General features: G+C 42.9%; 1 long non-coding RNA gene across 1 annotated transcript in view; it reads right to left on the reverse strand.

Moving 5' to 3' along the window:
* The window catches only part of LOC106860782 (uncharacterized), a 34,883-nt gene extending 27,685 nt beyond the window's left edge, over positions 1 to 7,198 (reverse strand). The window contains exon 1 of the long non-coding RNA XR_015808585.1: positions 7,036 to 7,198. This is a non-coding gene — a long non-coding RNA (uncharacterized LOC106860782). The remainder of the gene's footprint in view (positions 1 to 7,035) is intronic.
* Positions 7,199 to 7,721: the final 523 nt, after the last annotated feature.

Genomic DNA, 7,721 nt, shown 5'->3' on the forward strand with positions numbered 1-7,721 from the left:
TTTTACCCTTTGTTTCCCATTTCAATCTTATTTAATAAGTCTGCCTCCTGTTTTACTATTTGATTGCCTGGTACTGAGGATATAGGGAAAGGAAACAGTTTAGTGAAGGTTAAAAAACCTGCTCTGTGCCAGCAGCCCCAAGAAGTACCCTGAGAGAGGTGCTTTGGAAGCTCATACACTGAGGTACATTTTCTGCCAAGCTGCAGAGGGTCAGCAGGGCATCTTCTGTTGCCAAAAAGCACTTTCCAGAAGCTACAAATCTGAGCCTTTTCTGAGAGTTATCAACAGTACACAACCCCACTCAGCCAAAACTGCAAACTCACACTGTGATTTCTGCATGTAAAAGTTCCCATGAAAGCTAGAGCATGGCCACTCTGAGCAGCGCAGACAACAGACAGACACCAGCTCAGTCTTCAGAACACTGTGAAACACTCTGAACATCTGCAGAATGACAACCCTGCATTTGGCTGAACCCTGCTGTATCTGCAGAGAACAATGAAGTGCATGAATAAAGCCCTCTGAGGCTCAGCTGGCAGTTTGATTTATTATACTCACGTTAAGCCTCCAACGTTCATTCTCTGTATAGCTCAGATACAGCAAAGGATTTGGTTGGACTAAGTTACTTTATTTCTATATTCTTCACACAAAATGCCTGTGCTCTTACAAATTTCATTAATACCACTTTGATATCTAACATGTTAATTCAATGTGAAACATCAAAATTAAACAGCCTTTTAGCTTCCTCATTCCCATAGGATGCATCGTGCCCTCAGACACGAAACAATCTTATCTAGGGCACTTCTTGTGAATATTTTAATCATTTTCCCTTTATCTTTCTAACCTTCACTTCTGCAGAAACACAGACCACATTTGCTCTACCTTCTTGTCTCTTAAACTCTTTACTGCTGTTGTTCAGACTGAGGCATGCTAAGACAGTGTACAAGGAGCAAACTGGTATTACTAAAGGATAACTGCTAGCATGCAAAATTATCTGCACATAAATAAAATCTGTAAATAAATTTTAAACTGAAAGGTGTGTTGAGATCCTTCCATTCAAATGCCAGCTCAGACAAAGCAATGCCTCTTCCTTAGGCATTCTCCAGTTAGACCAGTTCACTACTGTTTTAAACTATGGAACTTGCTGAAAAAGAAAAAAGCGGGAACATTTTGAAACACATATAAACAAGTTACTACTGATCAACTGTATCTCAACATACTCTCACGCATATGTATACCTTATTATTATTATAAACTGATATTATAACCTTTTTCATGTAAGAATCAGTAGGGCAGGAGGGCTTTTTTGTTCTATTTCTGGATTTGATTTTTCTATAATCCTTAGCGTTGCACAAGGGGTTACAGGATCAATCATTCACCAGTGCAGCCAACCTTCCTGCTCTTCTTTCCATTCCACACTCCAACAGTGCATCCACCTAACAATCTGGAAAAGAGCACTGAACCAGGCAATGAACAGTCAGGCCAGCTACCCAAAGAGTTTTCCAATAAATTAGATAAAGTAATTTATGTAAACAGTTTATCACAAATAAATCTTACTACCTTCCACACCTTTTCAGAAAAATAATTAAATCTATCATCACACAAGTGCAGGCACTAAGATTTTGGATCATTTTAATATTATTCCATGTCATGCACGACAAAGGTAGATCAGAATCAACTTGCAGACGAAGTCTATAAGAAAGTGAACAGATTTTTTTAATGTTTTCCAGTCCTGATAGTTCTGAAAGCACTGACCTTTCCTTCATCCCAGAAGTTCCCTTGACTATGGTGGGACCACCTTCACCCTCATATATGCTTCTAGCTTGAAGATTTTTACCTCTCTGGAGTATGGAAAACTGATCACAACAGAAAAAAATCCCCAGCACATTCACCAAACCCAAAATGCAGCAGCATGCAACCAGCATACTGACAGTCTATTCAGCTTGTTCTCAATCTGATTATTCACGTGTTTTGTACTGACTGCCATCTGCCCACTCCTCCTCCTGTCTGTCTCTGACACAGACTTTGTGGCATCTCATAAGCCCTTTTTTTAGCACTTTTCTGCACACTTCCTTCAGGACACTGCTACACAGAGGGAATAAACTTCATTGTAAGATTGTTTCCCAGAGCTCCCCACGCATTACATTTCAAATAAACTCCAATTTAGAAAAGGTTTTGGCATATAACACTCAAAAAAGCCCTATACACTTACCTTTTGTTTTAAAAACGTATCTATATATAATATGCATGTAGGTAAATTATAAATATTAAATACATGTATAAATATATTTACATACATATTTAAGACAGGAGATAGATTCAAGACAAAGTCAGGCACTACTCACACTCTTTTCCCCATTTAAACTGCAATTTGAGCACTAATCACCAGAAGATACATACCAGAGTAAGCACACAGGTATTTTTATTTTAGGCAAACAATCCACTGCTTCATAGGACTTGACAGTTGTCTCTATTAACTCCATGGCTGTTGTAGCCAAATCTTATCATGCACTGAAAAGGATGCTGGGATTAATTATGTAGCTCCAATCTGGCCCTTTTATTAGTATCAGGAATGTTCATTCCCCAAGCTGTACATGACAGTCACTTAAAACTCCATCTGGCTTTTATGATTTACACCAGAAACTTCCGTGCTAAGAGTTCATAAATGTATTAACTGCACTAAGGGTTTTGGGTTTTTTCCCCCTCTCTTAAAGAAAAAAGTTTGCAACAAACAGCTTAAGTATGAAGAAACCTGCAAATGCCTGTTAGCACTTGAAAATTTAGGAAGAAAAAGATTCTCTGCTTCTTTACACAAGGCTTGTTTGAAAACTTTGGAGAAAGATAAATGCGAAAGAGGCTTCTCTTTACTCTCTCTGCTGCTGACCTTTAGACCTGACACCCACTGCATCCGGTGGGAAACTTTTTCCAAGAGCCAGCCTTCTTATAAATATTTTAGCAGATTTAAGCATCCAGACTGCATTTTATTTGCTCACGTCTACTAAAAAAGCTACTGATTCATGACAACATATACGTGCACCTTTATATTCACATAAGTATCTGTCACAGAATAAAGTAGAATTAACAGAATCTTGAATGTGCTACATGAAGGCACTTTTGAAGCTTACAGTTTTTTTGGGGGAGTTTGTTTGGGTATTTTTGTTTGGTTTTTTTGTTTGTTTGGTTTTTTTGGGGATTTTTTTTTTGTTGTTGTTTTTTTTTAAATGATACTTATTCTTACAGCTGCTACAAGTCTCTAAAAAATAATTTCATTGCTGCCTATCCTACTGTATATGGTTTTAAAACAGATTTGCACATCCTCCATAAATAACAAAAGTACTAGGAAAAGTCCATGCATCCCTATCTTTGCTCAATAAAAGTTATAGTGATAACTCAATTTCCTTCTCAAAAATTCAAGTTTCTCTTAGATGTTTTGCCAATAATGTCCTTAAACTTGCAAGAACAGATTACTTAAATGAATCTGTTCAGCTTTTCAGCATCTGAGGACTGCACCTGTTCCTTTTGAGATAACCAGTCCCCTTGTCAAGTCTTGCATTCCTTTTGTTTCTGCACTAGAGTGAGAAACTGTTTTGTGCAGTATGGAGCAGCTCACTCTGGAAAGTCACGGGAAAGATTTCCGTTACTGCCACAGGAACATCAGCATTCCTCTCCAGGCACACTTCTCCTCCAGGTCAACCCTTCTTCCCTCTGTAGGTGGTTCCTCTGCAAAGCTATAAATCTCACAGTCTTGTACACAGCTGTGCCAGATCAGTGCTCAGAAGGAAACTTTCCAGCTGCTCCAAACAAGCCATGGAGTCAGGCAAGGACAACCACGTTCACCAAGACAGGTAATCAGGAATTTGGCTCCCTCACACTGCTGCTACAGCACTAACAAAAGAGACTGAACTGTGAAACATTAGACACTGTTCAAAGAAGGTGCTCTGTTTACTTAGAATTAGATTATACTCATTGCTTTACTGCAGGATTTTATGCCAGCAAGTTTCAGCTAGATTTAGCAAGCAAGAAAAACAGAAGAAATGTGCTTATAATGGAGGGTTTGTTTCAACTTCACCCATCAAGTGGCGGTACTTTCATTACGCATGAGTAAATGCTAATTGCAAGGACAAGTTTGAAGGATCAGTGTCTGAAGACACAATTCCTTCCAAAGACCTTGTAACAAGAAGTGTGCAGTGACAGTGTAATAAAAGCCTTTATTTTCCAGTCTTATCAAGGCTTCTGTTGACACTTAAGTCCTTTGGGTTTTATGGTTGTTTTATCACCAGCCATCAATGTTTTATCATCAGCCATGTAGTGGCCCATCTACGTATGATAGAGATCAAGGCTTCAGTCCAGTAAAACCTCTGCCACATGACTTCAAAGTGGTTACAGCTCCATTACTAAAAGGAGCAAGGGACAAGCTGTGTGTCACTCCAAGTTATTCCTCAGATGTCTCCTAGGACACTGTTATGCTCCTGGCTCATAGGAAACTTGCATGCAGACATTTGAGACAGGCAGCAGCTCTCAACCCCTCCCGTAAGATAACGCCAGTGAATTATCATGCATGAGAACAGCAGGACAGGATGTTCAGTGTGAGCTTACATAAGACACAAGGCACTGCTGGGAACCAGCACAAGTGAACAGCATAAATGGCTCAGAAAAATGCTGATGTCACTCGTGTACATTCGGCTTGTGCTGGCCAAGTTCCTCTGAACCCAGCACTGGCCTTTCTGGCTGTTTGTAAAACCTTGCAGTCTGCTCTGCTACAGCCAGAGCTTGAAAAGGAACTTGTTTTCAAAAACCTGTTTCTTCCTAATGAGAGCTTTCTTTAAGATGAGCAAGAATCTAAAGAAAAACAGAAAATGTAATGGAGAACTGGAAAAAGTGTGTAATTGTGTACACAAACACTTGCTCCTAATACTTACTGAGAAAACAGTTCAAGCACAACTTACCCATTTTAAAACATGACCTCTGCAAATCTACTAAGGTCAATGAGACTTACAGTAGTTACTCAGTGAGCCCTGCTTGCATAAATTAAAGATGCCTAAGGGTAGCTATGAAACCAGGTATTTGATATTTCCAGGGCACCTACATATTAAGAATTAACAATGAATTGCCATTCTACCAGAGTAGCTTTCAGGTTCATTTAAAAAAAGTAAGAGAAAAAACAAAACCCAAACCAAACCCAACTACGTCGTGCTTACCTCCTCCTAAACACAAAAGCTTCCCTATTTAATGTTAATCTAATTATGGAAGTTTCATATTAAATTGAGTAGGTAAGTGAGAAACTATGTATCAAATTACTTTCAACAAATTCCCAAAGTATGAGGCAAACAATGCTTCTTCCTGGTGTATCCTTCTACAACATATTAAAAAAATTAGAAAAAAAGATGAGTAATCTAGCTGCACAAGTCAGCATTAAGCAAAAGTCTAAAGAGAGAAAACTTATTTCACTCAGGTCAGGATTTGCAGCAGCAACTCCCAGTTCTGTGCTTGGCTGCTTCCATTTGTTATTGCAGTGGCTGCACTTCAGAGCAGTGTGTGAACCATGACAGTCAACTCCTTCAGCTTCAGAACTCCTGCATTTAAGGTTTTGCCTATGAGACACTGGAAGTATTCCAATTTTCCACAGAGAGCATCCTATAAGGTGAGGGGAAAAATATTGTTCCTAAAAGTAAGATTGCCTTTTATTGCAGGTATAATGAACTTATTATCACTCCCTTTAGTACTTTCTTGCAAAAACACCATGTAGTTCAGAGATGTCAACTATCAGGGATAATCTGCTATATTAGAAATTCACGAGGTTTCCTTAGCAGTGGAAGGGGACACCACACAGGTTTGTTCTAGGCAAACAAAAGTGAAAAAAAAAAACAACCCACATCCCTAAAGTATTTGCAGTGTGGAATAGCAGCTCTTTGAAAGCACGCACTACATCAAAATATGAAGTGCAAGATGACCTCAGTGCAAATCATGCAATATCACAGGTTATTAAATGTCTTTTTAAGCAAGATCGTATTTCCATCGAAGTGTGGCTACTACAGTTCACATCCTGGCTAGAGACTTTCTGCTTCTATAATAGAAACACCATCACTATCTACCCATTATTAGTACAGCAGATAAGCATTTCACAGTCATTAGTATGTTTATCCACAGGACGTTTTTGGAAAGCACCATTATTCCCGATTCATAAGCAAACAGAAGACTGACTGGTGCAGAAAGACTGATCCAAGGTCACAGAGAAAGTCTGTGGTAAAGTAAGAAACTTCACCTGGTTTTGCCTTCCTGCAACTAATACTTTCTATTAATGAGTCATTGCTGCTCCTCTAAATTATTCTTTCAGCAGGAAGAGACAACAGACTGCCTGTGGCATTCAAACTCTACATGCTAATAGCAGCTCTGCTCCAGGGTTTGCTAAAAAAAAAAAAAAAAAAAAAAAATCACACCCAAGGGCCTTGTTCTGTACTGTCACAGAATCCTGCTTGTGCACTGGGCTGCTGTGGGGGGAAAAAGGAACATACATATATATATTATTAGGCAGCCTGCCTCGCTTGTGACCCAGCTGTTTCCCTAGAGAAACAAAACCCAGTCCTTGAATAGTTTTACTCCCTCACGCCGCAGACCACCGGGCAAGGGCAAAGTGCAGGGAGGAAGGGACAGTCAACTGGGAGACAAGTTATGCAAAGCTGGGGGCCGGGGCGGGGGGGCAGCGCTCCCTAAAGCCCATGGGGGGAAAAAAACAAAAAAACACCCTACAAAAAAACCCAGCTTCTGTTGGCAGGTCATGGGGGTCACAGTGCCGGGGTCACAGCCCCGGGGGCGCCGCGGGGAAAGCGGGGGGGACACCGGGAGGGTGCGGGGCTCCCGTCCGACCCCGCACAGCGCAGGGAGCCCTTTCCCAGCTCCCCCATCGCCGGGGATGGATGCCCAGCCGCGGCCCCACACGCCAGGCTCCTCCAACAGGCGCTCCCCGACCCAGTCCCAGCTCCCTCCTCGCCGCCTGTCCCCCGCCCCAAGCTCGGCCCCGGAGCGCCGCTCCTCCCGTACCTGTGCGGGGAGGCGGCGGGGACCGAGGGGCTGCCTCGCCCGGCCGGCGGGTCCCGCAGAGCCTCCCGGCGGGGCCGTACCCGGCCGTGCCCCGCTGCCACCACCGCGGCCCCGCCGCGCTCGCTGCCCTCGCCTCCAGTTTGACCTTTCCGTGTCTCCGCCGCCCGTCCCCGGCACCCTCTGACGTCACCGCCATGGCAACCAATCCCCGCCCTCTCCCGGCCCCGCCCTCCAACCCCGCGCGCGCGCGCACGCGCCGCCGGCGGGAGGGGGCGGGGCCGAGGGGCGCCTCGCGGCCAATGAGCGCGCGCCGGGGGCGGCTTGGCCCCGCCCCCCGGAGTCACCCCCAGGGCACCGAATGGAGAACAAATGTATAATGTTGATATTGTTCGTACTTATATTATATATGTGTGTGTATATATGTGTTTGTGTGCATATATATGTGTGTGTAGATATATACATGTGCATGTATATGTATATTCCTTTTTTCCCCCCCACAGCAGCCCTGTGCACAAGCAGGATTCTGAGACAGTACAGAACAAGGCCCTTAAGGGTCATTATTTTTTTTAGCAAACCCGGAGCAGAGATGCTGTCGGCTGCAAGGCTTGAATGCCAAGGGCAGCCTGGTGTCTTCTATGGACACGTGTGCCCTGGGAGCACGGGATATGGGAGCGTGAGCACTCAGT

The sequence above is a fragment of the Sturnus vulgaris genome, chromosome 1, assembly GCF_052056855.1.
Source record: "Sturnus vulgaris isolate bStuVul1 chromosome 1, bStuVul1.hap1, whole genome shotgun sequence".
Lineage (NCBI taxonomy): Eukaryota > Metazoa > Chordata > Aves > Passeriformes > Sturnidae > Sturnus > Sturnus vulgaris.